The sequence below is a fragment of the Argiope bruennichi genome, chromosome 11 (genome assembly GCF_947563725.1).
Source record: "Argiope bruennichi chromosome 11, qqArgBrue1.1, whole genome shotgun sequence".
NCBI classification, from domain to species: domain Eukaryota; kingdom Metazoa; phylum Arthropoda; class Arachnida; order Araneae; family Araneidae; genus Argiope; species Argiope bruennichi.
In genome coordinates, this window is record NC_079161.1 from 24,676,520 (window position 1) to 24,696,076 (window position 19,557).

Genomic DNA, 19,557 nt, shown 5'->3' on the forward strand with positions numbered 1-19,557 from the left:
GCCTATGACATAGCAGAATCAAGCACTACCACTCGATAAGAGAAGAGTGGATTTGTGTTAGAAGAAATGGATTCATGAACCGTGGATCAGAAGAGACTGAACCATCCTGGCTTTGATGCATCTAAAGCTAGGCTTAATGAAACAATGCACGAAATCTCTTAATGGAGATTACCCTTGCATCACAGATATAGGACAAAGAAAATGCCTGGAATCAGCACAGAAAAACTTGGGGGATTCTATTTTTGATGATCCTGAGATCAAGTAACTCATAAATATCCGCCGTTCATTGATTCCATTCCGTTCACTCTTGTTTTCATTTTTTTTTTTTAATCTGCAGATTAAAATTTCCCGTAATTTGTTACGAGATGGCGCTATTAGTATACAATAAATTTAATTCAATGAATGATTAACTAGTAATTAAATTCTGAATATACTAAAACAAATTACTACCTGCAAGAAAAGACAAGTATCGATCGTTCAGCGCATCGAGGAATGAATGAAAACTCAGTTTACAAAATTCCATATTTGGAAACATAAGATATGTTGAATAAAATGGTTTTAAAATATTCGCATTTTTTAAAGTCTTTTATGAAAGTGAAACTAAAGAAGAGACGATGCAAACCTTTCTCATTGCTTTCCTTATCAGAATGAAAAACAACACACAGCTTTAAGAGCTTAGAGATAACGGAGGCGGTTAAAAGGAGCACTTTTGTTAATTTTGCTCTTCAAGATTGAAATTGAACCTGGTAAAGTTTAGAAATGGTTTCACAAAGACAAACATCGCCAGTGTCAGATAAAATTTAGATAATATCAGGAATGTTTCTTGGGATAGTCTAAACAAATCAGCCCATATTGGAAAAATTATTCGTTTTGTTAAGAAAAAAGGTTAAAAATTTTCTACTTCAATAGGAATTAACTGCTCATGGCATTTAAGACAAACGTACCGAATGTTCTAGTTACAACAAGCGAAGCATTCTGACAGTTAAGAGATCCAATGCCCTTTTGAAAAGAAATTGACTATAAAATACTGGTTCTCTTATACAAAAGTAGCTACAGAACATATGTAACTAACTATACAAGAAAATTTTTTTTTTAATGTTTGTGTTTTTTTAAGGTATTGTTAATTTCTATAAGTTTAATACTTTTTATTACATACTTATGATATCAAATATACTTAATAATATATGAAAGCTATTTTTTTAAAAAAATATTATCTTTTCATATAATATTTCTAATTGTATTAGAATGTAAAATATTAGACAAGAAAAAAAAACTCATTTTTGAAACAGCAAAAGAATTCATCTTACTGTGTAGTTACGAGGTGAGCAATGGATTCCAAATTTGAATTGGCATGGTTTTTTTTAAACTAATCGTTAGAACATCAATTGGCTTCATTACGATTTAATATGCTATAAGAAATAAGCGGGAAAATTCATTTACATATCACTTGAAATTTGAGTAAAGGAACGGGAATACTTTCCGTAACTTAAACCGCCGAAATTAGAGGCTTAAATAAAAAATTCTTTGTCTTTTTTATTTTTATTTATTTATTTATTTATTTTTTTATTTTTTTTTTTGCTCTTAAATAGTATATGGGATATAAAATTATGCAGTTATATAAATAATAAGCTATTTTCTTTATTAAACATCATGAAAATATTCTTTATATTCGTATCAGAAGGAGGTAATTAAACACCACTATAATCACAGAATTATTTTTAATCTATGCTGTATTGAATTTTGTTACTCGTAGTTGTGCTAGTTGTCATACATTACACATATTCAGATAGTGTTTATTGTTCGAATACAATCTTTTCTCGTGTAGCGAAGTTTGTTGCCAACAAAACTATTTTAATTTGTAAAAGTTAAAAATATTACAATTTTCACGCAACGGAGCTTTAAAATGGAAACAAAGTACATTGTAGAGATTTTTTTCTTTTTCAAGTATTGATTCGTAAATGTTTTTTTAGTAGCATTGATCTCTTAATAACTCAGTTTTCATAACAAAGCCTAGAAAATCAAGTCCTGTTCAATCAGCTGAATATCATTGTTGAAATTTGGATGAATTATTTTTCTGTTAGGCTTTTAGTTTATTAAATTGACAAATGTTTATTATTCTATTATAGAATACTAGTTTTTGCAGCTAATAGGGTGTAATGGATTTTCTGTTTGACGTAGGATTAATATTTATCGCAGTATAATTTAGTATAACAAACAAAATATTATTCAAATAAATCAATATTTTCAATTAATTCTATTCAATATTTTTATATCTTTTTCTATACGCGTATCGAAATGTCACTCAGATATTTTAAATTAAATTTTAAAAAATAGCAGTTTTAAACAAAAACGAGATTTAGGACAAGTCTCGTTTTACATCTGAAACCTGCTGTTAGTGAGCAGGCTTAAAATTTAAAGATTTGGAAGGAACCAGTGTAATGAAAATCTATCGATTAAAACTATCAATAGATTAATCCAAACAAATAAAAAAAATCTCGAACTGTATATGTAAAAAATCAGATGAATAAAAGTAACTTCTCGTAATTTGCCTTAAAATATTATTATGAGTACAATTGAAAGAAAATGTAGCGTATTGTAATTAACTACAATTGTAATGAATTTTGTAACATTAATCATAAGTGTATCATCAAGAATTTATGATTTTTTATTATCATTTGACTATAAGTCTTCACTCACGTAGTTAGAGGCAAATTAGCATAATTAGTTATTCTCACTTTCAAAAGTAATCGATTTAAATGGTTTACGTATTCAAAATTAAACGGACATACATATTTACATATTCAAAATATTATGCAAAATCATATACATATAGGTTTACATATTCAAAATATTATACAAAATAATATACATATAGGTTTACATATTCAAAATATTATACAAAGTAATATACATATAGGTTTACATATTCAAAATATTATACAAAATAATATACATATAGGTTTACATATTCAAAATATTATACAAAATAATATACATACAGGTTTACATATTCAAAATATTATACAAAATAATATACATACAGGTTTGCATATTCAAAATATTATACAAAATAATATACATACAGGTTTACATATTCAAAATATTATACAAAATAATATACATACAGGTTTACATATTCAAAATATTATACAAAATAATATACATATAGGTTTACATATTCAAAATATTATACAAAATAATATACATATAGGTTTACATATTCAAAATATTATACAAAATAATATACATACAGGTTTACATATTCAAAATATTATACAAAATAATATACATACAGGTTTACATATTCAAAATATTATACAAAATAATATACATACAGGTTTACATATTCAAAATATTATACAAAATAATATACATACAGGTTTACATACTCAAAATATTATACAAAATAATATACATACAGGTTTACATATTCAAAATATTATACAAAATAATATACATACAGGTTTACATATTCAAAATATTATACAAAATAATATACATACAGGTTTACATATTCAAAATATTATACAAAATAATATACATACAGGTTTACATATTCAAAATATTATACAAAATAATATACATATAGGTTTACATATTCAAAATATTATACAAAATAATATACATACAGGTTTACATATTCAAAATATTATACAAAATAATATACATATAGGTTTACATATTAAAATATTATACAAAATAATATACATATAGGTTTACATATTCAAAATATTATACAAAATAATATACATACAGGTTTACATATTCAAAATATTATACAAAATAATATACATACAGGTTTACATATTCAAAATATTATACAAAATAATATACATATAGGTTTACATATACAAAATAATATACATATAGGTTTACATATTCAAAATATTATACAAAATAATATACATACAGGTTTACATATTCAAAATATTAAAATTAATTTTTGTTACAAAATTAAACAGAATGGAGTTACACTATCGAATTCAAAAGAAGTACATGGATATCTTTTCGGGAAACTAAAAAAAAGTTTCAGATTTTCTTTAATTCAATAAGATTTACCTCCAATCTGAATTGTATTGGATTCACAAAAGAAGCAGAACAATAAATGTATTTAGAAGAACTGAATTTCAGCGTAAAAAACGTTTCCGATAGAAAACAAAAATAGATTTAAAAAATATGAAAGTTTGTAAAAGCTTCAATCATTAAAAAAAAATCTAAATGTTAGATTTCATTGTGCAAAAAAAATTAACGTCATTTCTAATGCCGTCAACATTTTTATAATTGAAAATTATTGGAACCTACAAGGCACTAGTATGCTAATGTTTCAGAAAACAATCTTCCTTGAACAGAAACAAATTAATAGTTTGTTTATGAATTTTTTACATATCACATTAAATTGATTACTTATATACGCATAATGTGACTAATAATGTATTTAATCAAAAAGTGGTACCGGTGGTAAAAAATCAGAAATTATAGATTACCCAAAATTGTAACGTGAAGATCAGGTAAATAGTTCTCCATTCCTTAATTATTTTCTTAAGCATTTTCGCTGGCGTTTGAATTCCTGGATATGATTTAGATAAGGAGCCTGTGTACTCTCACTCCAGGGCACTAAACATTCCTTATAAATACCCAATTTATTTTTAAGCAGTTTTCCATCCACGTGGAAGTACACAAAAGAACCACACCTATAGCGAAACAAGGAAAGAAATGTTAAAAGATCACAAGAAATCGTTGCATAAAAAACGTTGATACAGTTTATACAGTACGCTTAGGCAAAAGGAAAAGAAAAGTTATTGCACTCTTATCGTTTAAAAACTATAATTTTACATCACAAAAAATTGCACATAATATGTTTGCTGTATATTTGTACATAATGATTTTATATTTATGTAGGAGAAACGTTTTAAAACAACAAGAATTTATCACCCCATATTTTTTTTCCTACTTATGATTAGCTACATTTAGCTTCAATCCACGAAATTTTCATATTAGATTATACTGAATGTAGATGGTTGGTTAGCCATCCAGATAAACAAACAAGTCTGAGCTGACCAGCCATCAACATTGCTAACCCGGTTTCTTTGACCGCTCTTGCTGTGTGAATCTGGCGCTATCACCAACCTCAACTATAATTTTAAGTATTTCAATTTCGGCTTTTGAATGTTACTACTATCTGCCTCTGATGTCACTCCTAGTCTCCAATGCAGATGTCGCTACCAGTCTCCCTTGCAGATGGCACTATTAGTCTCCAATGCAGATGTCTACGAGTCACTATAGATTTCGCTACAAGTTCCCACAGCAGATGCAAACTATGCGCATGTTCAATATATATGTGAATATTGAATGAATATGAAGAAATTATTTAAAAAAATTTGAGAGGTGGTAAACTAATGAAAAGAAAAAGAAATTTAATTTACTTCATAATTTTCTCTATAGATGATGTTTCACAGCATGATAAAAGATCGTCTGAAAACATTATCTTAGAAATAGAAATTTTTATTTACTTCAGAAAGCCGTGCTGCATCGAAGTTAAATATTATTTTATAGTAGTCGTATTGAATTTCACGAGTACATTATTCGCTCTACATTTTAGGCGTAAAATTAGCTTACATATAAGCGCTGATTTCTGCTTCTCTCCAGGTATCTCATCTATTTTTTAGCGATTCTATTTTTGCGTTCAAAAAAGAAAAAAAAATGCAGTATTAAGGTTGTCGTGGCTGGTTCGTGAGTGCTTTGAAAAAAATTAGGCAAATAGAAAACTTAACAAATTTATTGCAGATTCGTTCGAGTTACTCTGCTCAGTAACTCCTTCTCCTCCCAGAGCCAACACTCGAATGACATCACTCTTTTTAATTACACTCGTGCTAGTTGCCTAGCGCCATCTATGAACGTTTATTTCCTAACGCTTGAAAATCCAATCACTACAAAGGTATTAATTCAAAACATGGAAATTTGTGTTTTACAAAAATTCCTATTCAAAGCTCTATTTGTAGTCTTCGAGGTTATTTTCAGTTTAAAACTTATCATACTGAAAAGAATGGCAATGAAATTTAATCCAAAACAGTATTAAATTCCAAGAAATGGATTTAAAAAATTAATATTTAACTTCTGAGAATGCCCCTCGTTAACAGAAGCTCTCTCAATTTTCAACAGAGATTCGAAAGAATGCATTAAGTCCATTTTCTTTATACTTGATCAAATATATTAAACAATCGCTACAATATATTGCACAGTAATATCACAGTGCGATTTTTTGACTGAAAAACGATACATTTTTCAAAAATGCTATTCATAATATTTTGGTATTTAAAAGTTTAGTTTATTACGATCATGATAAAACTATCCAGTAACTTTTCCATGGCAGAAATCCCTTTGAATGTTTTTAAATCTGAATTTTCTTAAATTTGACTACGTAGTATTTGGAGGGAAAAGATAAATTTGGCTACTGCAGATAGGAGTAAGGAAATTGCCAAATTTTTGTGCAGCGAAGACAGTTACGAGAAAGAGAATAAGAGTTTAGGCTCACGACTCTGATAAAAGTTTTGTTTTATGAGAAAAAGCAGAATAATTAATGATTCACTGCAGCCATTTATTCAGATTAATCAAGATATCTTTCATAAAATGCCTTTCAATTAACCTTCTTTTCAATACCACTTTCTGGTCTTGAAGAGGTTTTATATATATTTCAACTCGCCCATTCTGTTAGGGGTGAATGCCATCCTTGTGTGGTATTTTTATTGAATTATGCACATACTGAAAAAAATGTGCAGTTCCAATATTTTGAGGAAATTATGTTTGTTGTATATACCGGCAGATAGTTTTGGTGAATTCTAGAATTTTCAATGATTATTATTAATTCCCTTTTGAAGTTAATTAAATATACTGAATTTTCCTAAACTGATTATGAAAACTGTGAAAAGGCATAGAAATTTGAAAAGATAACATCTTTCATCACTGATGAATCATCAGACAAAGAAGGGTAAGAAAGCAAGTTTCCAATCGCTATAAGATACTTATTCTGGATTTCTCTCATCGTGTTCACAGACATAATTACTAAATTGCCTTTTTCCAGTTGGGAAAATATGACGTGAAGAGATTCACCACATTGTTGAGTTTGAATTTTTCAAAGATTACAATATTTTTTCTTAGCGTATTCGAATAAGAGAAAGTAAAAAAGTATGTGAGACAGTACGGGAACTCGGCTCTTAACGTCTCAGAAACATTCGAAGATACTTATTATATGGAATAGTTACAAAAATTCAAATTTTACTAGAAATTTTTTCCTATGATGTCGTATGACACATGCATATTGGAGACTTCCAATTTTTTAATAAGAAAGGGCATTGGAAATGACTCCAGGTATCATCAATAATATTTAAAACACACTCGTTAAGAAAGGATAGACTTTATTTCGCGCATCGCCAAATCGCAACTAAAATGCTAAATTCATCCTTACAATCTCATTGAAAAAATTTCGCCAGCAGCATACGTTGCTAGCTACACTACTCAAAAAGCAGAACGAAAAACTAAAGGAATCTTTGTTCACTGTACAATCATTTGATACATTTAATCACCAGTAGTGGAATAATCAAGTGGTATAGAATTATAAACGACAAAAAAAAATCATCATGAAAATTCATTCAACGTTCTCTCAATAGCTTCTATACAGTTTTCCCAGCAAAACTTCAAAATGATTTCTAACGCTTTAACCTCCATAGAAATTTTTTTTCGCAACAGAATCAGATTTTGGGAGCCATTAATATCTTAGCAAAATCCATCTGGGTCCACTAATATCTTAGCAAAATCCTTCTGGGGCCATTAATATCTTAGCAAAATCTTTCTGGGGATATTAATATCTTAGCAAAATACTACTGGAGCCATTAGTACCTTAATAAAATCCATCTGAAGCCATTAATATCTTAGTCAAATCCAACTGGAGTCATTAATGTCTGAGTAAAATCCATCTGAAGCAGTTAATATTTTAAAAAAATTGTAATAATTTAATAAATTAATGATATTTTAATATAAGAATAAAATAATAATAATAATTTAATAAGTTAATATTTTCATGCGGTTATTTACCTATTGGTCTGATATCTTCTTTTCGTCTTCTTTTCATCTCATTTCCAATTTCTGTGTTTCTGATTAGTCTATCAATTATGATTACAGTATGAAATGTTATTTAGAAAAAGCTTTAAGCGTAGGTAATCGTGTTTAAAAATCAATTTCCGTCATCTCATGCAAATATTCTTAGTATAAATTCCAGAAAAACTTCTCTCTTTGCAAAATAATTGGAAAATAATAATCCAGTGCAACTGTTTTTAGTGCGATGTAAAAACTGTTAGGTCGATTTTATTAAATTTATAATTAACTTACAATATCTGGACCATAGCCGGAATTGTTGTATCCTATAATCATGAGATGAGTTCGGTTTACCTAAAATAAATAAAAAATTAGCATGAAATATTTTTTTAAAAGTTCCTTTATTAGTTTATTAAAAGGCAGACATTTTTTATTAAATATTTTTCCCTTTTTTCAGTCTTTTGTATGGTTATTATAAACACCATAATGTGTTCTTAAATTTATAATCTAATATATAGTCTGCATATGAAAAAATGTTCAAAAATTAATTTATTTCAAAATTTTCAGTTAAATGTATCGATTAATCGATTATTAAGTTCTGAATAAATTAAGCAGCATTTGTCATCGAGAGGAAACACGTTACAAAAGTTCAAAACTGTCTTCTTTATTATCACAAAATATTGCCTAATGCTCACAATTTTGTTCGATATACCGAATCCTGTGCAATATTGTGAAAATTTTGTAGCAGTGATGAAGAGCATTTTCAGCATTTAGGTAAGTGCAAGAAAGTGAATGAATATGAATGACTAAATTCTATTATTATATCCATGAAACAAATCAAATTAAATGAAAGTATACAAAAAAAAGATTGCTATTCTATTAAAATTCACTATCAGATAGGATAAGTAATTGTTGCCCCACAGTTGTAAACATTGCTTGTCGGCGTTTAGACAACAAAGTGATTTCATTTTGAAAAATCGAATTCTAATCATACTGGAATTTTTTAGCTTTTTATTTTCGTCACAATGGCAACATGAACAGTAATATAAGTATAGAATTCAAAACCCTACATAAAAAATAATGAGATAAAATCAATGCGATCAAAGATAATCAGGGTTCTTATGAAAATGAAATTGTACGAGATTATCTGCTCATCTTAGACGCAACTTCCAGCTGGATTTTGTACAAGTACCTTGGGATTAGTTCTATTTGACGTTTTATTTCAGAATGGAACCCTTCTTAGACCCTTCATAGTATATAAGAACATATGTTATTATATACTATGAGCATATGCTTCTATTAAGAAAGAGTGCTTAGTGCTTGAATAAATATGTATACATATCCAAAAAAGAGCATTTACTATCAAGCCTATGAAGTCTGCATAAATATTCGTGGGAAATATATTATAAGAAAGTGATTAAAATGCATTAATGAAATCCTTTTGTGAATAAAACTGAGGACGCTCCTAACCCCACCATTTATTCTTTTGAGAAATATGAATAAGAATAGTTTCCACTGTTATAAAGGCTCTATCAAAAGCGTTGACACTATTTACATTATATTTTGAAGTTTTGTAATAATATTGGTATATTATTCGGGTTAATATACAGTAAAGATTATATCATTTCGACAATTAGAATATAAGATAAAGTGTGAGGTAATTTTTTGACTCTGTAAATTTTCAAAAATAAAGAACTACAAAGAAATAAGATTTCCACTTCAGAGGACTCTAAAACGTGTTCTCGTGGTTCAAATGTGATACAATTCGAAATATCTGTAATTTAAATATTACGCTGGACATTAATGAAAAGAAAAACTTTAGTACAAGAATTCATCAATAGATGGCGCTATAAAACAAATGTTATTTATTTACGTATATTGAAAGTATGAAATTTCTTTTCCATTACAGCGCACGACTATTAAGAACGCATTAGTTACTTTTCTGCACATCATGCCTGTTTAACAAGAAAACTGTTTTACCACAACCAGCAGACCTCCGCAGCAAAGAATTCCGTGGTATGAAGAGGGTCCATGTCTTCATATGCCCTACGCAATGATACAGAAATCTGAACCAACTGGGAAACTTGGCATATTTTCAAGTAGAAGAAGCAAACAAATCCGAAATGCTTGAAAATGTGGCTTCCACGATCGTTGAAGCCAGCAGTCAGTTGCCGCGTAGTATCGTATTCCGTTGTAATAAAATTTTACGGTTGAATATGCTTTTTTATCCCTACAAAGTCAAGCCTTTGGACTTATTATAGGATGGGGATACAAAATTTTTTAAAATTTTGGACATTTGCTCCTTGTTTGAATGATTTTTGACGCCACTTGGCCATATTGAGTGAAAAAGCCCAGGCTTGCCTCAATGACTAAGTTAAAACCTACAGTTGTCAAATATGTGCATGTCATCCAGGAACAACCTTTGCTTCCTGATAAACTGACAATATATTGTGTTTTCACGTTTATCTTTATTATTGCTTCGTTTCTTTTGAAGAAATAACTTCAACTGGAATCTAAACTTGTTCCGTCTTAGGACAATGATACCGTGATATACTAAAGATTTTGTAATTTTAACAGCTTCAATGGCATAGAAGCTATAAGGACGTCCTTTTCATGTAGTATTGGCCACACATTGATCATTATGTAAATCAATTGCTACGACAACATTCCATTGATGCAAAGGGTGATCAGACATAATTTTTCAATAGCATAGCTTCTTCGTTCGGCAGATTTCAGCCCTTGTCACTTTTGATTGGGGGGGGGGGGGGTCCTGAAAGAAAATACATACAGTCAAAGGCCCGTATTCTTCCCAAATCTAAAAGACATCATTTGGAACCATGCTGTTGATATTCTGGCAGACTTGCTACAGTCTGCTGTGGAAAGAAGTTTTTTTCCAATTTGAAAATATTACTGAACATAAAAGGAGATATATTGAGCAGTCTTAATGATATTTTTTAATATTATTTAACATTTATGAATCATATTAAAGATTGTAAATGTATTTTATCGCCATCTATAGGAAGAAATTTGTACTAAATACTTTTGTCCACCATAGAATTATTAAATAAATGTAAAGCGCATTATTTGAATTATTTGTGTCTTTAGAAACATGCGAAATACAACCTATTATAACCAACTTCATCTTTATATAAAAAAGGGGAGTCTATAAGAAATGTGATCCAGAAATATTATATTCAAGTTCGATTCTTACTTAATATTAATTAATAATATTAAAGGTTTTACTTGTATTTCAGCGTCATCTATATTCAGAATTTGGTACCACACTTTTTACATTTCATAAATGTAAAGTGCATTATTTGAATTATCTGTGTCCTTAGAACCATGCGAAATATGACTTATTATAACCAGTTTCATCTTTATATAAAAAAGGGGTATATAAAAAATTTGATTCTGAAAATTTATATTCAAGTTCGATTCTTAATTAAAATTAATTAAAAATTTGGTAATTGCTTTATAATATTTTCCTTGTTAAAATATTGTTTATATCAAATGAAAAATCTGATTGTGAATGTTACTTCCATGTGTACAAAGTAGAGAGCAAGTACCGTAATCGGTATTTTGTTGAGTCTCCTCATTTTAAACCTGACTGAATTCGAAAAAACATTTTTGGCCTTATTTCTGTCTATCTCTTTGTTTGGTTGTCTTAAAATAAATTAACACAATAGCTACGAAGTGAAGAGAGCTGGAAGAATAATATTTGGGTACACAATTTTAACATCTAAAGAGATATTAAATTAAGACGTGACGCTAGATCTATAAATATCAAATTTGGGACAAAATCCCGACTGGGAGGCGACTTTCTATCGGTCTCTACTTTCAGAAGCACGTAAACACAAAAACAAAAAAATAATTTAAAAAAAATCCGAAACGATTTAAGTATATCAAATTTGATGTGAAATTTTGCTACTATAATTATAACTCTGAGTTAAGATTTGATTTCTATCGGTGTAAAAGAAGAAAAAAAAAACGAATCTTAAAACACAAATTCGGGTACTATTGATTGCATGCTAAAGATTAATCGTCAAAACAAACACCAAATATCATATGGAACATTCCTTGAAAAGCTAAATTGACACCAAATATCAATATTTCGTGTCTCTTAGTCACCAATTACATGCAGGTATTCGCTGCCTTACCGCAGGTCTACAATTTATGCAGGATATGAGGGATAATATCTTGATTAGAGAGCGTGCGAGAAAATTTTGTGGAAACCATTCCCACTGGTTTAATTATATTGCTCAACATTTATTTAAAGCTCTAAGATATAAATGTCCAAATGTATTTTTGGGCAATCTAATATAAGTTACAGTGTCTTGTAAGATTTCAATGCACCATTGATCCCTTAACAGATCAAAATATCTTAAAATGACACTCAATTTCATAGCTGCATAGTATGCCAGTATGCAGTTTGTATGCATTCACACTTTGTGTAGACAATACAAATGTGTATTTTTAAATATACTTTTACAATAATAATGAAACACGAATTTATTCCGTTAGAAAAGTTGTTTTATAAATAATATGATAAAAAAAATTCTCAATATAGACTACATCAAATTTTATCGCAATTTAACTCAGACTACCTGAGAATAATGATTTACTTGAAAGTATTGTATCTATGAATATCAATTTCCTTTGAATTATTCATTTCCTCCATATACTTTCAACTATGCACTTGACAATGCTTGGTAATATTTTTCTCATTCAATTCATATTTAAATTTTAAAATTCCCAGGAATTTTATTCTCTTTTTCAATATACCGTTATACCGTCAATATTCCGTTTCAATATATCGCTTTTCAATTACGTTTTCCCATTATTTTTCAAAAATCATAGCTAAAATAAACATTGCTTCATTATATTTACAAAGACAAATAATTAGTCTGACACAGTGCGGTCTAAAAAGACTCCTCTGACAACAAAGCACAAAGGAAATCTGATTTTTTTGGAGCAAAATGAATAATAAAATTTTGATTTTATTTTTAAAAAGAAATCTGACTCCTGTTTCGCTTTGTTCAATTTGTGTTTTTTATTCTGTCGCTCGGGAAACGCAGTTTACATTCTTATTGTATTCTTAAAATAATTGCTACTTTGCTTTCTAGCGATAAGCAAAATTGGCTTGATAAAAAACGATTTTATTTATCTTGGAAAGACTGCATTAATCGTTTTATTTAATACCTTTCAATATCATGAACGAAAAACGCCCCGTCGTAAATGAAGAATCAATTCCTCGTGAAAAAGAGAACAAATAACCATTTTGTAGCTGCCCAATCATTGGAGAATGGATTTTAATCACCCTCTTTTAAAAGCACTTTCCCTCTTCTGTCAACTGCAAAGATTGTTAAGGAATAATTTTCTTTTAGAAAATTGGGTTATATTGCTACTTTATAAGAACTAATTTTCAACTTAATGATTGCCTTTACTCTTTTTTATTCGTATACTGTTATCATACGATGTTTTAAACATCTTTCCTGTCACAATGCCAAAGTCTTAAGAAAAGTTGCTTTGGATTATTTTGCTTTCACAAGGCACTTATTAATTTCCTTCCCATTTATGTGTCATAATTTTAAGGCCATTTTTGTGCTATCACAGAGTGATGTACTTAAATTTATTCTGAAGGATTGAGCTGTCTGTTTTCAGACAGATTAGTACCAATAGCTAACGAATTGAGTTTGCACATAAGGAGGTGCTCCTAGATGAAAGGTGCTACAATAATAATCATTCTTCGAAATTTCTTATTCGGGACAATTTTGAGAAAATATTTCATCAACTACACTAGAAAAAACTGTTTAGTTATAATATCTCCTTATTCTGAAGTAACTCTAGCTCTGTTTTGAAATTGGACACCCTTTTGGTGAACTAGGATTATGAAGAAGAAAGCACATTAGTTTGCATCTTAAGTTCAGGCCCTATTGCATGATCAATTCATTAGGTCCACTTTTGTTGGAATCCGTATTTGAACTGCAATCCGTATTTGAACCGGTTTCAAAATTTCAGATATTCAAATTAATTACTCTGAAAATGGTCTGCATTAAAAATAATAATTCATTTCAAAAGATTCGATAAAAATTATTTAGAAATTGTAATCGATTAAACTAAGAGACGATTAAAATTATTTTGAAGACTAACTGGATGCGTTCTCGGAAAAATTTTACAAAAGGACTTTGGAACTGTAAAGACAGATATATGCTTTATACGATGATATCAAAATTTTTACGACCAAGTTTCCTAATAAATTAAAATAGAAATTGTTACATAAAAAAAAGTGAAACAAATGTCCAGAAAAAATAAAGAAATCCTTTCTTTCAGACTTTAAATTAAATCATTTCAAACAATGAGAATCATGTATGCCCGTTCCAGTCATAAAGAAATCCGTTGCAACCGATATTATGAGTACATTTTTTATCTATTTAACTGCAGTGCAGTGATTGGATTCTTTGATGGTCATTCGAAACGAAGTTTTTGTAAAAGGTCGTTTCTTCTTTTAAATGATATTATCAATGTATTTCTGTCAGCACCTATTATCATGCAGATGTTTGGCAGTAAAAACACTGCAATTGGTGTGGGTTCTAGCATATCGTTTTTATTAAACGTAACGCATCGCTTTTTTCTGTGTCGTCATGCAGCACGATTTGGCTCTGTCGCTCAACGCCTGTCTAAACTGGCAGTCAAAAGAGACATTCGCTTCAACAAACATATATACTTACTAATTTTCTCCTGTGTAATTTTTGGTTTAATATTTATGGCATCAGCAACGTCAATAGTCATTCACGCATCCAGCAAGACTGAAGTGCAAAAGCGCTTCTCAGTGGATTTTAACATGGGCAGCCCGGAAGTTTTCCTTTCAGTTTTTATTCCGCTGAGCGTGTGTTTCCTTCTCCTTTTTGTGATACCAGTGAATACATTCATGATATATTTCATCTCCGTTTGCCACGACATTCAGCAACTTTTTCAAGCCCACAAAGCTAAAATGAATTCCAGATCGGCGCCTGACTACAGATATCTCACAAAGAACTATAACTATTTAAGGAATCTCGTGATCGAGATAGACAGTCAGACAAGCTGCGTGGTCTTCTGGGCGGCTCTGGCAAATGTGTTTAGCCATTATTTCGGCATAGCTGTCATACTGGACTCAGAAGAGTCTTTCATTGGGGAGAGAATCTCAATATACACATTGATCATATTCAGCACATTCATGTTCTTTCTGATGTGCCTCTGGGCTGACGAAGTGTCTTCTTCGGCGGCATCCGTGGCTCGGGAAGCTCAAATGCTCGATGGAGATCTCGCCTCGTCCGCAATGCACGTTCGCTACATCCTTGCCGTGAGCCAGGACGTCCACATGACGGTTTGGAATCTTTTACCCCTGCGGAAGTCTTTTGTGCTTGCATCGATAGGGACGATGATAACATATTCAGTATTGATCAAAGATATCGTAAAGCAATGAGAACTGAGTCAAGAAAACAAGTAAAAGTAAAATGCGATAAACAAAAATCCAAAAAACACGAAAGTACATTCTTTTTACGTGGATATGCAAACAACAATTTTTGTTACAATTAGCCATGTACATTGTCCCTAATGAAACAGGTTTGGAAAATTGCAATCAAACCTTGCTTAAAGAACGCTTGCCACAAAGAGCAAAATAAAATACGAACAAAAAAAATGACTCGCTGAACGACCCATGTTTAACAGAGCGAGTGACGTGAAGGCTTAGTGATGTTACTCGCTTGATTGGCCTCTATGAATCCTAGAAGAAAGCTTATTTGTAGAGAATCGTTATATCTACTTAAAAGAAGTCGTGGCTTGATAATGATGTCAAATGAACCTCCTAGGAGTTTGAGTCAGTGTCTGTGAAGCTTTTATCTCCGAGACTTCTGTCAAGGTAAGACTATGGGGCTAGAGGTGGATATCAAATTACTTCCATGAAGTGGTGAAAGAACATATCTAGAACTATCGAATAACTTATGGAGCTTTATTCTGTGTCATATTCTGCGAAGTTTCTGACCAGCTAATTAAGAAATAATAGGTACAACAGAGTAAGAGAGAAATAAAGTAGGTACTGAACACATGGGAAAACGTTGCAGCATATGAGAAGCATTACCCTAATTAGGCAATAGCTATACGCACCATGAATTCTATTAGCGATAATTCTGTTCTCATTTACGCCAAATTTTGTAACACAGCCAAAAAAACAAAAGCACTTTTTTATTTTTCTTATAAAAACACGCCTTATAAATAAATAATAAAGTACATTATCACAAATTTTTATTTTCATTTTTGTTAGAATGAGCAATTTGTCATATTTTACATATATCCTTATGGAAAAAATTGTTTCCCTTGACGGAAGTTACCTATTACGAGTAAGTTTTTAGGAACGAATTGTTCTCTTTAAATACATATATACTCTATACATGCAGTGGAACATTGGTTCCAATGTATATATTTTTTCCTCAGTAAACAGTGTAGATAAACTCTAAACATTGATTAAATGTAATAAAGAAAAAAATTGTTCATAAGTCGAATTGTACACATAAATGAAATACGCAATAGTTGCATGCCTCTCAAAATATGTAAATATATGTATCAATCACAATTGGTGGCAAATTTTAATGAATTCATAAAAGAGGAATTCCATAAATTTAGATTGAATCAAATTTAACAGTGAAACTGATCTTAGCAGAACCTCAATGCGAAGTGTCCTATCTGTTTTTAACTGAATTTTGACTTTCAACAATTATTTAATTTAATTATTATATGAAAACTTCAAACATTATTTTTTTTTTCAATTTTTGACTACATCAAATTCAAAAATGCAAATATTTTTTTCAAACATTCACTTAACATAAGAAGTTTCTTTGAATCTATTTTATAAATACTTAAATAAACGAAGCCATTCCTAGTTAAAAAAAGACATTAAATAGTTTTTAAAAAATTGCAAAAATTGGTATTTTATAAGCATCCCTTTCAAAATTTATTTTTAAACGGTGTTATATTATGCCACAGAAGGGAAGGGCGAGTATTTACAAGGCAATTCGACAGATGGCGCCAAACTAAATAATTGCTTTCTTCAGATGCGAAAATTTCCTAGAATTAAATTTCTTTTGTGCTTGGTAGGGGCCTAGGATCATCAAAAAAAACATAAATTACCAGTTTCGGGAATAAAATTCGAACATTCAGAAAATCTTTCGCCTTATGAATGAGTAGTGAATCTTATGAAATGACACATTTCTCCCACTGAATCTCAGTTTACGAAATGCAGCGCTCATAACGATATCAAGCCCATTTCTCGACTGGCTGCCTTAATATTTATTAATTTTCTAACTTCGAAAACCATTATGCTCCTTATCCTTTATTGAGCAATACCATAGCAATCTGTATCTTCTGGACTTTGTGCTGCTTTCATGTACTTACAAGTGAAAACGATGTTCAAGGCTTATTATCTGCAATTCCATACTTTAAAACCAGCAGGAAACAGAATTTCCAAAGATGATATTTGGTCTAGGAATTAATTCGTGCGGTTTTACAAGAGATGGTGTAACTAGCTTATTGTCCCATAGTTTCGTTTGATCAAACATGTATTTAAAACTACTGTTATTGCGCATCTAGCTTAATACATGCCATTTGGTTTAAGCGTAAACAACAACAATTTTTATTCAACTGAAAATGTCAAATTTTGTGCCTGATAAAGTGTTTTTGAGGGGGGTTCTTCTTCATTACTTTAACAAGAAGAAAAGTGCTAACGAAAGTCATCGTATTTTGGTGGAAGTTTATGGTGACCATGCTCTAGCTGAGCGGACGTGTCAGAAGTGATTTGCACGGTTTAAAAGTGGTGATTACGGCTTGGAAGACCAAGAGTGACCTGGACAGCCAAAAAAATTTGAAGATGAAGAATTGACAGCATTGCTCGATCAGGATTCGTGTCAAACGCAGGAAGAACTTGCAAAATCATTAGGAGCTGATCAAACAACAGTTTTCAAACGCCTCAAAGCAATGGGAATGATTCAAAAGATGTCACATTGGGTTCCACGTGAATTGAAAGAAAGAGACATTGAAAGAAGAAAAAGCGTTTGCGAAATGCTGCTTCAAAGACAGAAAATTAAGGGATTCTTGCATCGGGTTGTTACTGGTTATGAGAAATGGATTTATTACGAGAATCCTAAACGGAAAAAAGCCTGGGTAATGCCAGGTGAACCAGGTCCATCACAACCGAAACGAAATATTCACTGTGCAAAGGTTATGCTGTGTATCAGGTGGGATATGAAAGGTGTGGTGTAATATGAGCTTCTGAAACCTGGTGAAACTATTAATGGAGAACGTTATCGACTTCAGTTGATGCGTTTGAAACAAGCTCTGGCCAAAAACGACCAGAATGGGATAACAGACATAATAAACTTATTTTTCAACATGATAACGCTCAACCACATGTCGCAAAACCGGTCAAAATATATTTGGAAAATGTCGGATGGGAAGTGTTACCCCACCCGCCGTATTCACCAGACATTGCTCCTTCAGACTACTACTTGTTTGATTGCATGAATAACGATTTGCTTGGACAGCGCTTCACTTCTTCAGAAAATATTGGAAACTGGATCTCTGATTGGATCGCTTCGAAAAGTGAGGAATTCTTTCGACACGGAATTTGTAAATTGCCTGAAAGATGGGGAAAAGCAGTGGCTTGCGATGGACAATATTTTTGATAACGTATTTATGTATTTTGCTTTTGAAATAAAGCTTTCATTTTTTATTAAAAACCGCACGAATTAATTCCTAGACCAAATATAAGGATATGGAATTTTAAAATTTTTGTATATTTTGTTATAATTGAAATGCAATGAAATAAATGTAATCATTTAAATATACATCAAGCATATTTATTGAGGAAGAAAGAAGAAATTATTAAAAATGTATGGCAAACTTCATTACAAGTGACTTTCTGGTACTAAAGTATTTCAAATATTCCCTAAATTTAGTTGCCATTTTTCCATGTCGGTTTTTGAGGATCTGACATTTTCACATTGAAAAAGATTAATTGTTCCATTGTCTAAAACCACCCCGCAGATTGAGGTTCTGATACCAGACTGCATTAATGAAGTCCAACCTCTGGATTAAAAATAAATTTAATGCTGCTTCTATCGGAATTCACAAGAAAAAGATAAATGTGGCATTAAACTTTCGGACAAGTTTTCAAGTATTTGACCCCTTATTTTTTGCCGCACTGTTGAAACACATATCTTTTTAATCACTTTAAACAATGATTTCAAATTCATAAAGCAAACAAGGAATTTATCTGGCATTAACGTGGCTTTTTCTTTTCACACTCAGGTTGCCGTACCTAACTAAGCCCAAACTTGGGATTTGATGGTTTGGAAACGGCAAATATTTAATTGAAACATAATAATTTTTTTTTATCTCTTTGTAGATACTTGCCGGTATTTTCCCGATAATATCAAT